This window comes from Schistocerca piceifrons, chromosome 2 (assembly GCF_021461385.2).
Source record: "Schistocerca piceifrons isolate TAMUIC-IGC-003096 chromosome 2, iqSchPice1.1, whole genome shotgun sequence".
NCBI lineage: Eukaryota > Metazoa > Arthropoda > Insecta > Orthoptera > Acrididae > Schistocerca > Schistocerca piceifrons.
The window spans coordinates 511,610,945-511,625,712 of NC_060139.1; the positions used below are offsets into that span (position 1 = coordinate 511,610,945).

Here is a 14,768-nt window from a genome sequence, read left to right on the forward strand (position 1 = left end):
CAGGTTTAGGTGGCAACGACCACATCCACATGGCACTTGGCGTCTACCGCGACGTCACGGCACTAGCGACTGTCAGCCGCCTACGAGACGCCCTTGTCGCAGTCGATTTTGATCACGTCTTTGATCGCACCTATCACTGTTTCCTTCATGCCGTGCTTGAACGCATCGACCTCTCGCAGGTGTCAGCTAGGGTGATTCTACGTTTAATCGATTGACCGCGCTCCCGTATTATGGTCAATGGCCACCAGACCAAACACATAACTCTTGGACAGTCGGTATGACATGGATGTCCTTTATCAGGTGTTCTATTCGCGGCGGCCCTCGAACGCGCGTTACACGGCCTTAGCCGAAAGGCATCTGCATTCGAGACGTGACCTGCCGATGTGTTGCCCCCGCTGGCGATGTGACACTCTTGGCGCGGTTGGGAGACGAAATTCAGCGACGTTTCTGTGGTTGCGTCGCTCCGTCTTTCGGTTACGACGCGGCTCCAGCCTGCGTCGTCAACATTTGCAAGGCAACTTACATGGATGTCAGAAGAGGCCTTCAACGTTCGACAGCGATCCACTTCAAGAAGATTCCCCCACTGAACCATTGGGAGGGTAGTTCGCCGAACAGTTATAGCCACGTATCGCCGGCTGCTACCGCGGACACATGCGCTGCTCCCTCACAGCAAGATCCCCCCCAGATGAATACGGACGAGCTACGTTAACACTTTCCTGGAGTCGAAACTCAATTATTTTGCACACATTCTTCCCTTAACGGTCACCTAGGGCCGCAGTTTCCAGGCGGCATATGGACATTTTGTGAGCGCAGGTCAAATATCCAAACTCCGATACGCTACTTTAACGGGGCCGCCGGTGACGGAAGGTATATGGTTGACAGCAGAAGGTGTATGGTTGACTGATGTCCAGTACGGACGACGCGACTCGCACGGGCCGCAGCCTGTACCAGCTTGACGGGCACGCTGCTTCAGATCGTCGCGCCCAGAGATCTTCCACCGCCGTGGGCCAGATAGCTCCGTCTCACACCAACATGCGAGATTTCCTGGTCGAACTGAGCTACATGACCGAGCATCCATCGGCGACGAGAGCGCCCCGCACAAGAGACTATTACCATCTCTATCTAGCCCAACAACCCCGCAACAAGGTCGAAAAGCAGCACCTGACAATCAGCTGGAACAGCGTTGGCGGGCTGTCCACACCCCATATCACCACAGGTACACTCGTTCCTTGTGGCACGTGGCGGTGAAGGGCAAATTAACCATACGACAACGCCTCCATTCCATCCATCTTACAGACGACACTGTGCCTGCTCTGCGCAGTCGTCCATTTGGACGCCCACCGCTTGAGGGTTGCGACGGGCAGCTGCATGGATTTTATAAAAGATATGATCGCGCTCCTGTGTCGGTCGAACTCATATGCTCAGATACTGTTTACTTTTCCGCCGCCAGAAGGAGTGCCGTCAAGTGGCTGAAGGATGTAGCGCTATGCTACGTTTTTCAAGCCGCGCCAGAAAGTGCTCTCGACTTATGATTTCACCGGCGCCATGCAATCTACCGAACACAACTATCTATTTATTTAGGTGCATTATTCGAGGGTCCTCTTGTCCATTTCTGCTTTCCGAGCACTAAAAGGCACACGTGAGGATGATTCACGAAACATGATCGGTCCTCTGAGGGAACTGTCTAGAGGGTGTCTTCCTCCATAAACTTGCACGAAGTCGACTCGGAAGCTTCTGATGCCGGTAGTAGGATCTGCGGAAATAAATAAATACATTTGTTCAAATAAACCTCTCTTGATTCTGTGAGACCCCTTTCCTTCCTTGGCTCCGGGAGGGCGGGAATGGGACATTGTGGCAATACACAAATGTTGACCCCTGCCCTCTTTGTCCCCGACACTCCTCTCTGGCTCGTATTTTTTTTTTTTTTTTAATGGGGTGTGGTAGAAAACTTCCTGACTCCCACGATACAAGCACATCTTAAATTTTGAATAAATTACCAGCAGCGCCGGCCGAAGACTTACAGCATAAGAAGTTACCCTCATTTTGCAAACGGCCTTATCAAAGAGGGCGGAGGAGTGGGCAGAAGTTCAGTGCACTCCTTTGCCCTTTAGGTTGGAAACTGCCTCTAAAGATCGAAGAATCAACAGTGATCAACGGCATGAAGATGCAAAAGGCGATGGGAAACACTGCATTAAAAACACATAATGAAGGTATGTATCGACAGGACATACGGCCGGAAATTGATGTCATGTAAGTGTCTTGATGCTCTATGCATTAGTCCCCGCGAGGGGACTGCATAAGGGGAAATGACTGAAAAAAGGATAAAAAACGAAATGATACCCTTCTGCGAGTCGGGACGTGGAATGTAAGAAGTTTGATTGTGGTGAGGAAGTCAAGAGATCTGAAAAGGGAAATGCCAAGTTTCAGTCTAGACAAAGTGGTCGTCAGTAAGTGTAATGAAAAGTAAACAACGACTTCTGTTGAGATGAATATAAGGTAACATCAACAGAAGCAGAGAATGTTATAACGGGAGTATGATTCCTTATGAATAGGAAGGCAGGATAGAGCGTGAGTTACGTTGAACAGTTAAGTGATGGGTTTGTTCTTATCAGAATAGACAGCAAATCAACTCCAACAACGCTAGTTCAGGTGTGCGCGCAAGCAGAAGACAAAGAGATAGATAAAGTTTATCAGGGTACTGAACGGGTAAATCAGCACGTATAGGGAGAAGAAAATCTAATAGGCTTGGGGGATTGGAATGCGGTTATAGGTGAAGTAGCAGAAGATACGAGGTAATATCGGCTTGGTACTAGGAATGAGAGAGGAGAAAGTGTAATTGAGCTCTGCATTAAATTTCAGCTAGTAATAGGCAATACTCTGTCGAAGAACACAAGAGGAGGAGGTACACTAGGAAAACGCCGGGAGATACGGGAAGCTTTCAGTTAGATTTCATCATGGTTGGCCAGAGATTCCAGAATCTGATATTGCATTGTAAGATGTTCCCAGAGGCAGATGTAGTTTCGGATCAATATAGTAATTATCAAGACCAGGCCGGAAGAATCAATGTCCGAAGAAGTAGGATGCGAAAGTACTAAGGAACGAAGAGATACGCTTCAAGGTCTCAGAGAGTATTGATACCGCAGTAAGAACTAACTCGATAGGCAGGTCAGTTGAAGAGGAGTGGACATCTCCAGAACAAATCGGGACTCGTAAGTGAAAACCACAATGGCCCACTGTTCGACCGTCTAGGTGGTATGTTGACGGCTCCACTCCAGACGTTCTGTTCTGCAAAGGCACGTCAGAGGTACGCATACAGCAGGTCTCCGACAATAAAGGCCACTCTACCGATGCTTTCTGTACACAAAAAGAGATAATTTGTTTTCGAATAAAAAACTGTGTTGTTTTTCGTTTCCATATCAGGTGATTTAGATGAGACGTAACGTCTACCACGAAGTAAAATTATTGGATTCATTGATCGTTCGTTAGTTCTGGATACTGAACACCCTACTTATGGAGAAACGGTTTCATTTCTCTGAATAAGATAGTTTCAAAACTTTTCCTCTTGACAACCAACGTAACTTATTATGCAGCAGAAACTCTGCTACTCACTCTCCATTTCAGCTAAAAATTCTTTAACTTAGCGGTGATCAATAGCTTTAACCTTGTACGCGCTCGCCCGCACGCGGTCTTTCCTGCCAGAGCCACATACAAAAGCCCGACCCCCGATACGGCACGTGAGCCGCGGTTTGCCGATTACTCTTTAATTGCCGTCAAGGCATCAGTTTTCTCCAAACTTAACTCACTTAGCCATACAGTTCTCACTAGATAGCACATTAACACATTTACGCTTATCAGTACCCTCTTTAGGTTTTATCAGTATAACTGCTTCGTCCACGGAGTTGGCAGCGTGTCAGCTATCTTGCAGCTTTCTTGTAAACAATCGATTAAAGATATCCCTGAGCTGTTAATTACCTTGATATCATATCAACTTGATCTTCAATGCTACATTATACAGAATTGCTGCCAACTGTATGTTTCAAGGTAATGGACTTCAATCCGCCTTAAATAAGTATTGTTGATTTGTCGAGTGTTACTAGGCTCGGACACGTACTAAGTGAAAATGGGTGAAAAGTAAAGAAGAAATATGGGGAGGCTATTCATCAATAGTACCACAGTTCACTACCTTATGAGACTCCACGTATTCATGGAAAACGTGAGGTGTCGATTGAGCTGATTACGATACTCCTAAGACGCTGTAAGTGCGATCACCAGTGACTACAGGGAATGGGAGCTCCTCATAAGATCATGCAGATTTAAGGGAAACATTTCCGGGCAACAGATACAGTCTTATTTAATGAAAATTACTAGGGGTGCCCAGCTAAGATTGAAAGTACGGGTACTACACCTCACAAACTAAAATTAATAAAGGGGCTCACGTAATTAAAAAAGGGACACTACAGGCAGCTATAATAATTTGGCTTATTGCCGTAAGACATCAAACAAATGATTTACTCACTGAATAAAGCATACAAACAATTGGGAAATGGACAGAGGGCTGTAATTGTGACCTACGGCCTTTACTTTACTTTACTTTACTTTTCCGTGTCCAGATCAAATTTTATTTCTCCAGTAGTTAGCCACCACTACGGCTTTGTCGTTGGCTTGTAGCAGGTGACTAAAACTGCAGTGCTCCGGCAGTAGTCGGGACATGAGCAGATGTGCCTCGTCTTGTACCTCTCCGCATCCGCAAAGAACGTCGTCATCGTTAGTCAGCAGTCCCCACTTGCATAGATTAGTTTTGCATCTGGGTGCACCAGCCCTCAGCCTATTTAGTGTTCTCCACACTGTATAAGGATTTTGTTTCCAAGTGCCATTTGCTCTTTTGGTGCGGTTTTGTTCATTCTCCCATTTACGGACTCTATTACCTTCCTGTGAACCGTCAAGGATCTTAGTTCTTGCAATAAACCTATTTCTAGACTTAAGCCTCCGGGCCTTAATGACGTGCCCATTCAGTGGGTGTCGAGAATCTGTTTCTTTCTTGGTTCTCTCAGCGTCTGCTGCCACTTGCCTTCTGATCTTGGATGGGGCAATTCCAGCAAGTAGGTACAAATTTCCTCTGAGACAGCCTGTAACAATTCGCATTGTCTCATTTACACTTACATCAACCTGTTGAGCATGTGCAGATGCTTCCCATACTGGCGCTGCATAGTCTGCTGCAGAAACACACAGAGCAAGTGCTGATGTTCTCAGTACTGATGGTTGAGCTCCCCATTCATAGTTTGTCAGCCTGCGGATGACGTTATTCCTGGAGCAGACTTTAGCCTTGGTGTTTTGGCAATGCTGCTTGAAGGAAAGCGTTCTGTCAAGTACAACCCCAAGGTATTTAGGTGCTGGACAGTGCTTAGGTGGACACATGAAAGAGTAACATGATACGGCAAATGACTGCGAAAATGGTTGGTGAAGAAAGAATCCCAAAAAAGTACGTACAAATACCAATAGAATTACCAAAGTGCATGATAGTAGCAACTACCTGGCTTTAAATGTTAAAACTGCGCAGTTATACCTCGTGTTAATTAACTATCGTCTAGTGATCGCATCACCGTCTCATGCTTACCATTCTCAAACGATGTGAGTGCGGAAGACGTTGGCGGTAATGACTGGAAATTCTGTGTCCATCTAGACTTCTGTGTTCTGCTCTAAATAGGAGTTGTCATTCTCTGCAGTTCTCTGCAACGACTTGGAGCAAGGGCTCTCTTAACCTCTCTACTTCACTTGTTTTCTGACGTTACTCTCTGAATCTTGGCTGGTTCTGTCAGCACAGGGATCTCGCCAAACAATCCCCACAGTCCTCTGAAGATCCGACAAATAATACTTCTATGAACAAGTTAAGCGAATTCATCATCTCACGGATTTTTCTTGGTTCATCAACAATGGTGTGGGGAGGGGACGAAGACAGAAAATCTTTCCCACTACACGACAGTCCGCCCCCGGTAGCTGAGTGGTCAGCGCGACAGACTGTCAATCCAAAGGCCCTGGGTTCGATTCCCCGTTGGGTCGGAGATTTTCTCCGCTCAGGGACTGGGTGTTGTGTTGTCCTAATCATCATCATTTCATCTCCATCGACGTGCAAGTCGCCGCAGTGGCGTCAAATCGAAAGACTTGCAACAGGCGAACGGTCTACCCAACGGGAGGCCCTCGTCACACGACATTTCATTTCACTACACGACTGATATCCAACACTGGCTAGTCAAAAGGATTGCATATAGACACATGCGGGAAAACGCACCTTTTACTGAAATAATTACTGTGTACTGTGAGCGAATCACAGTCCCTGTCATTCAGAGGTAAATGAAAATTCCTTTCTGGCATGGTCGTGAACAATGGCCGATCCTGTGGTCTCAAGTTACGTGTGCCGTTCCTGACCGTTAGTTAGCTCATCAAATAGGATTCCTCCTATTGTCACGCACGATGCAGTTGTACAGCGGTAGTAGCAGTAGTAGTAGTTGTTGTTGTTGTACTTTTATTTACCCTAGATCTCTTTTACAAGAGTACTGGAGATCTCCTAGCAATAGTTTATGAACAATAAGAAAAAAGTAATTCATGTATAAAAGCATTTTCAGATGTACAGGTCTAGTTATAGTGGGAACCTGCCTGAAATGATTTAGCAAAACTACAGAAAACCTAAATCAGAATGGCTGGATGAAGATTGGAGCCTCCACCCTCCCAAATACAAAGCTGTTTAAAACAGTGATATCTCATTCAGTGTGGCCTAGTGTAAAATACTGTTTTAAGTTATTAAATAATGATGAAAGGCTAATGACACAGTCTTCATTATTTTACTATTCCCAGTCACAGCACACAGTACACACATTATACACACTATCGGATTGTACCAGGGCTATTTCATGCCCTTCAACTTCCCATTGCTAGCCCGAAGAACAGAGTCAGTATCCCTCTATAATGAGTGAGCTGTAGGGCTCAAATAGATGATATGGTGTTAGATTATACACGAGCAGCTTTTGGAGAAGAACAGGAAACAATAAGGAAAAATATGGCGTGAAATTGTTGTGTGGAATGTTACATGTTTAATTATTGTTATTATTATTTGTATTACATTTTTTAAACAAAACCCTACTCTGTGTGTGGTAGTGACGGAGCGTAACTCGGGATATCTGCAGGGTGACTTTCATGCCTCCGCCACTAAACACGTCGACACTGTGCTGAGTGGTGATGCTCACGTGTGTCTTATTTTGCGGTGGCTAAAGATAATGATAAGCGATAACAGTTTAGATAGAGACTACAGCAACACCATTGTCTGCACGTTGAACAGCGCATAGTTAATGCATTTTTACACTGGAATTGGCATGGTCCAACGCATCATTGCACTAGCTATATTATTATGTATTTTCGTAACTCATTTCACCCGAGTAACGACTAAAAGTTTTGCGTAATAACAAAAATGTCAATGTCAGGACCCAAAGGTACACAGTGTGGTCAGAAACACCCGAAAAGCTTGCAAGGCTGTTGTTGGTGAGGCTGTGCTCAGAAATAATTGTTCAGACAAAAATATTCGAAACTCTGCACCGTTTACGAGTTACTTAGCATTGAAATTAGCCAATCCGGTCGCTGCGCGCGCAAATTCCACTTCTTGCACGAGCTCGAATGTGGTGATCCAAGGACATGTGTGTGTCGGTGAGTCACCAAGATACTCATTAGCGGCTAAAATGTGCCTTTTTCTGAACTGAAAAATTTAGCTAAGTGATACGTTTCTGCGGTTTTTAAGGAAAACAAAGGAAGAACACGTTTGGTTACACCGCCCCTGGCAGGCTGCTCTAATTTGCGCACCGCTCGACCTGACTGGCTGACTTGAATGCTAAGTAGCTCGGAAATCCTCTTCTTAGCAATTTAGAATCTTCTTCTTAGCAATTATCTCTCTGCACAAACTCCCCTGCAAACCATTACAAACTTTTGAGACTGTTTTGTGACTACCCTGTATATGCGGTACAGATTCTTCCTCATATCGTCTTTGCTGCTAGGACTATGTGTTTGAACGGTATGTGCTGATATTCTGTGATATGCTGATGTCGGTAACCGACAAACTGCTTCCACTCAACAGCATTTTATAAAGCTTTTAGCTAGAACTGCCTGCAAGCGTCCAAAATTGATCAGCGAGTGAAAAAAGAAAAAATTTATCATTGTAAAAATGAAATAAAACTATACACCAACTGTCCTTATTTCGTGGAATAATCAGTTTTTAAATATTGTACTTGCAGTTAGGTGGTGAGTATGCAGATGTGACTTCTCTGCAGTTCTGTCATCCTGTAACACCCTACGCAATAGTCGTTTGTTGCCATATATGTTTTGAAGGAAGATAGCAACAGAGAATTTAGTTTTTGCTCTATTACTGTAGTGCAATGAAATAGTTATATAAGTCTGATGTAATTGTAAAAAGAGGAGCAAGAAATTAAGAAAGCAATCAATGTGGCAACTGTAAATAAAACGTTTTACACTGGAACCCATCCTTCCATGGCGTTCTGCTAAGTTCCCGCTCGATTATCATTTTGTGTGTTAAGTATACGTTATTTTAGAAAGATACAGTTGACATTTTTCGTTAAACAGCTATATAATTGAAATGGGTAATACACTGTACTCGCAACAATAACGAAAAAAAATTTTTAATAGCAAGTGTAAATTTGTTCAAATGGTGAAGCAATCAAAAACAGAACAGAAAATACCAAAAAAGTAAAAGGCGTTTTGAGAGTGCGAAAATTTTATTAATGAAGTCAGGCTATAATTATTTTTGTTGTCTCTTCGTTTCAGTTCAAAATAAATAACAGGGAATGAAATTTGGCTGTGGTCGATGGAGTCCTTACTGAATCATTTGGTTTTTCAGTTTCTTCCTGCGGTTGAAGTAACGGCTGCAAATCTTCCTGGGCGCCAAATATTACAGCTTGGCCTGGAAAACAAATCGCAAATTAAGTTGGCAGCATTGCCATATGTACCGGGTGATCAAAAAGTCAGTATAAATATGAAAACTTAGTAAACCACGGAATAATGCAGATATACTGGTAGAAATTGACACACATGCTTGGAATGACATGGGGTTTTATTAGAACAAAAAAAAAAAACACCCCATGTTGCTAGACGCGTGAAAGATCTCTTGCGCGCATCGTTTGGTGATGATCGTGTGCTCAGCCGCCACCTTCGTCATGCTTGGCCTCCCAGATCACCAGACCTCAGTTCGTGCGGTTATTGGCTTTGGGGTTACCTGAAGTCGCAAGTGTTATCGTGATTGACCGACATCTCTAGGGATGCTGAAAGACAACATCCGACGCCAATGCCTCACCATAACTCCGGACATGCTTTGCAGTGCTGTTGACAACATTATTCCCCGGCTACAGCTATTGTTGAAGAATGATGGTGGACATATTGGGCATTTCTTGTAAGGAACATCATCTTTGCTTTGTCTTACTTTGTTATGCTAATTATTGCTATTCTGATCAGATGAAGCGCCATCTGTCGGACATTTTTTGAACGTTTGTATTATTTTGGTTCTAATAAAACCCCATGTCATTCCAAGCATGTGTGTCAGTTTGTACCTCTCTATCTACATTATTCCGTGATTTATTCAGTTTTCAAATTTATATTGACTTTTTTTATCACCCGGTATGTCAATAATTAGTGACGTACTCCACGCTGTTATATCCTTTACTTCTCTAAAATACGTCTGACACGACATTACGAGACGTCTGTGTTTCTTAAGAAGTGAAAATTGGAACACTTTCTCTCTCGAATACAATAGTAATATCTGATTTTGAGGCTGCTTTGTTGGTTACTTACGCCGGTGTGGATAGCCACGACGCCATCGTCCTGGTTGTAAGGGATTTCGATGTAGGCCGTTCCGTCGCCGTTGACGGTGACGGTCTTGCCCGTGCAGCTGCTTCCACTCTTGTCACCAGAGATGACGTCACAGTACGAACCAGCGGGCAGACCAGTCAGCAAATGGCCAATTACTGTTAAACTACTGCTTAGCTTTATGAGTAATACTCTGTCACTGCGGATCCAATATTTACCTAAAGGGTTTGTTTCAGGTCAGAATTGGCCTCGTTGTTAATGGCAATGAAACCGGTGTTTCCTCTGGAGAAAGCGATCTGGTAGTTGCCGTTGTCCCACCAGTTAGCCATCGCCGTAGCTGTTGAAACGAAATATGAAATTACGGTATTAGCAAACAGGAACTTACCGTACATGCGATTACTATCATTGAGAGATTACCAAGAGACTCAATGTGATGCTCGACAAAGGAAAAACGTTACAATTAATCCACATCCTCGTGGCTTCATGTGAGTAGTCTTGCTACGCGCTTTATATGTACAGCTACATCGAGTAAAAGTCAATAGTAAAACTCCGCTCTGTGAAATTATCCATCGACAAAGAGTGTGTGTTATAATTAAGAAGTAACAGCCGAATGGAGCTCTGAATAAGACGGTGAACACTCCTCATCTTCCATGTATTGCAAGTTCGGGATACGAATACGATACACATTCACCTGTGCTGATTCAGCAGAGGTTCAGTTAATTATGAGGTCGTAATATAAACAATGTTCGTATTAATAATGGAAATAATGCTCCTTTGAATGCTATTTATTCTGGTTTCAATTTCTTTGAGTTCTCTGTACCAGAGTGGCATGATGTTATCCATTGCCTCTAGTAGCATCGTCATTGACATTAAAGCAGTATACTGCCTTAAGCAGTAAATGCATGTTTCTTTCTCAACAAAAACTGCTACTTTGGTTTCTGTTCTTCATGACCTATTTTCACTTATTATACGTTCGGAAAACTATGAAAATCCACTCGTGCGGACCTCTGGTTACCTCTCACTGTACAGTTTATTTCAGTCCCTGCTCACGTAAGCTGTATAATGGCTATGCCAGTTTCGGCCAGTTTCGACAGACTAGGCGTAACCTATGGGCCACGAATATCTCGTGGGTGATTGCTACATCAAACCATTCTAGGAGTCAGCGTTTCAATAAGTTTAATAGAAGCTAAGAAATATAGGGAAGTTATAAAGTTAATGAAACGATTAATGTGTGAGGTGTAACACTAAGTGCTATTGGATTTCATAAAACCAAAGATGGCAGAACCAGTCCACTTGTGCCAAAGGGCATAATAACGAAACAGCCAATTAGTAGAGGGTTATTATAAGTGGTTGACGGGATTTTGTAGATTGTCTGTAGCCAGTCTACTTGTGCCAAGGGGCATTTAAACGAAACAGCCAATCAGTAGATGGTTATTATTAGTGATTGTTGCGATTTTGTAGATTTTCTGTAGCTATATTATTTTACTTATTGTCTCAGGGCTCTCCACATAAACGTAAGTCATCTTTTTTTGTATATGGAACTGTTTTCCGTACGTTACAGTTGTTTTCTCAACTAATTTCTAAGTATGCTATAAATGAGAGTCAAGTAGAGGTACTGAGTCGTAAGAGATTTGACAGTAGGGCTAATTGGTTTCTCTGTACGCAAAGACGTAATTTAAGGATATTGGCTCGTTAGGATATTTCATAAACTTCGCTTGTGCTTGTTCCCTAATTCTTGAACCTTACGAGACGTCTTCGAGATTTGAAATTACTTATTTGCTCTAACCCCGTGTGTGCAGTTCAGTCTATCGATTATACCCAACCAGTTGAAGAAACAGTCCATTCGATGCCGGACATTTCCCCCCACTGCTACATCTAACGAAGGAATTAACATTTTCTTGAACATCAAGACCGAGGGAAATTTGGAATAACAAATTTGTCGACAAAGCTGTCAATGAGTCCTACACAATACGTACTGAGATACACTGAATATCCATTGCTGTTTGGCGATCGAATCACACGTCGGTAGGGGGATGAGGCACAGGAGGTGCATTTGCTAAATCAAACTGCCACATCTATAACGTACCCATTCTAAACACTTGCTTAATGCGCTTCCGCATATGGCACCGGCTTATGATCCGTGAATTCGATGGTCCCACCAAAAGCGAGCGTACGACATCAACTAATAGAACGCGACATTTCCGAATGGTGCAACCCACTTTTAACGAGAAGGAAATGCATTTGAAGTACTTATTTAACCCTTTGTACCTCTTCACACATTCTTAGACTTTTGATGTGCATTAGTATTGGCCTGTTGCTTCGCTCGGTGGCTCAGTGGTATAGTACTAGACTAAGGATCCTAAAGTCCGCGTTTGCTCCCAGATCAGACCTAAGAGTTTTATCTATCACTTCTCATACCTTTCACATCTGACAACGCTGGCAAAAATTTCATATTTGTGCCGTGGTTCGGCTTCGACACTAAACCGTCGGCCTTTCAATAACTGGCTGAGTGCGGCAGTTGAAATGTCGAAGGAAGGCAACGGTAGACCATATCCAATGGGACCGTGCCTATTAGGTCATTATGATACTCAAACCAGCCTTCCGGCAGGTGACAGATTTGCCCTTACCCTCATACAAATTTTAATATTCTCTGACGACACGTTATTGTAGCTTGGGAGTTAACTGCCGGATAGTCACATATCTCTATCGGAACATCTACGACAAGACTACTACATAATATTTTCTGTATTCTGCCACGCATTCAAAAGAAATGTTTGCTTTTCGTGTACCCTGTCGATAAGTTTTTGTTGGCGGTTGTCCACCCCACAAGAAGAACAATGTGATTTGTAACGTCCCGTAGATTTCTGCTCAAGATAACATTTTCTTCCGAAAATTGAGTGCTTACTTCCCGCGTTGTTCCTGAATCCGACCATGTTGTATATCTGCCTCCAGCGGTGCTCGCACACCCACGGTTGGGCGCAGGAGCCGTCAGAGTTGATGGTGGGAGTGATGATGGCCTGGTTGCTGTCCTGTGGTGGGCCGTCGTCCGAGCTGCTGAATTCGTAGCTGGACATCACTCGTGGGAAGCCGAACGGCCACGCCAACATGAAGGCGTTCGCCATCTGTAAGTCAGTTCAGTTTCTGTAAGATGGCGTTCCACAAGCTGCGACATCGTCGCGAAAAAACACAGTGACACGTATATGTAATAAGTTTCCTTTAATTTACGTCTATGGTCACAATCTTTTTGTTTAACAGATTACCGGTTTCAGTCTTTAATGAGCATCATCAGATCTGTTTTATAAAGACAATGTCCTAATGTACTGCAGCCATAGTGACGATGCCACTATGGCTGCAGTACATTAGGACTTTGTTTTTATGAAACATATCTGATGATGGTCATTAAAGACCGAAACCGGTAATCTGTTAAACAAAAAGATTGTGGCCATAGACGCAAATTAAAGGAAACTTATAAGATAGCATATGTTGCGTCATTAAATGTAAAACTGCGTTATGCAGGTAGTTGGGTTTATTATCATAAGTCGGCATTATAATATTTGTACTGTAGGCATTCAATGCTAAATTTATGAACAGAGTCAGAACCGCAGTGTAGCAATTCATACTTCGAGTGAATTTCAGAAATTCGCAGATTCATCTGGATCACGATCACGTTGGCGTCTTACAGGGATTAAGCAAACGATTCTGTAAGACATCGCTTCTCGTAGAAGATTATCGAAATGACAATGTGTTTACAGCAGCATGCAAGTGGACATCATTACGAAGCATCTTAAACGATAGACAACTTGTGATCGAATTTCAAGAGGAAAGTAATGTAGCTCCTACAGTTTCTATCCTGGAAGTAGTGCTAATATGGACGGAAGAAATGAGCACTTTATTTAGCCTCCGTTGCACTTACAGAAGATGGAGTGACAGGTTTGGAAATAAATCAGGATCTTCTGATGGATTGTATTTTTCGTTAATGATTTGTAAGAGACTCAGCGACAGGTATCTGCATGAGGCCGGTATATTTCACTGAGTGTTCCAATGCAAGGGGGAAATGAAGCAGACCTCAACTGCTGCCTAATTTGTTTGGCTTTCTATTCAGAGACATTAGATTAAACACTATCAGTGAACGAGAAGCGGTATGTTCGTGTGATATGTGGACGATACTAACTAGTATCTCTAGTCCCCTTGTGTGAGTATAGAGAAGTGACTGTCTCTGTTATACAAGGTCGATGCAATCATTTCCAAACCCGTGTCTTACTTGGTCTGTAAGTAATGTTAATAAGGACGAAATTCTGTAATATTCTAACTGAGGAAAGACCTAAATGGCACTACATAAACTACGAGCTTCTGAGGTGTCTATGTTGTGACGCAATATGGGGTGGAACACGAAACCAATACACCAACAGACCGACAGTGGGCCCTTCTTACTGTGTTCTGTAGGAACATACTTAGATTTGAGTACCAGGTTTGGTCTGGTTTGTTTCGGGAAGGAGACCAGACAGCGAGGTCATCGGTCTCATCGGATTAGGGAAGGATGGGGAAGGAATTCGGCCGTGCCCTTTCAAAGGAACCATCCCGGCATTTGCCTGGAGCGATTTAGGGAAATCACGGAAAACCTAAATCAGGGTGGCTGGACGCGGGATTGAACCGTCGTCCTCCCGAATGCGAGTCCAGTGTCTAACCACTGCGCCACCTCGCTCGGTTTGAGTACAAGATGGTACAGAAAGTGTTGTCGAATACGAATTTCAATCCAAGAGCTGAATACTTATAAGAATATTTCCAACAAATTTCTCGGAAGTAATCGCTGGGACCTAACTTTGCCAGATACGACACGCCCCATTGAATCTCCGGAATCTACCAACGCCTAGAATCCTGCCCGCCACACGGACGTCGTATCTACGGTTTCGACA

The 14,768-nt window shown here is 43.5% G+C and overlaps 1 pseudogene; it reads right to left on the bottom strand.

Moving 5' to 3' along the window:
- Positions 1 to 5,009: 5,009 nt before the first annotated feature.
- Positions 5,010 to 14,768, bottom strand: part of LOC124775528 — a 41,415-nt pseudogene continuing 31,656 nt past the window's right edge.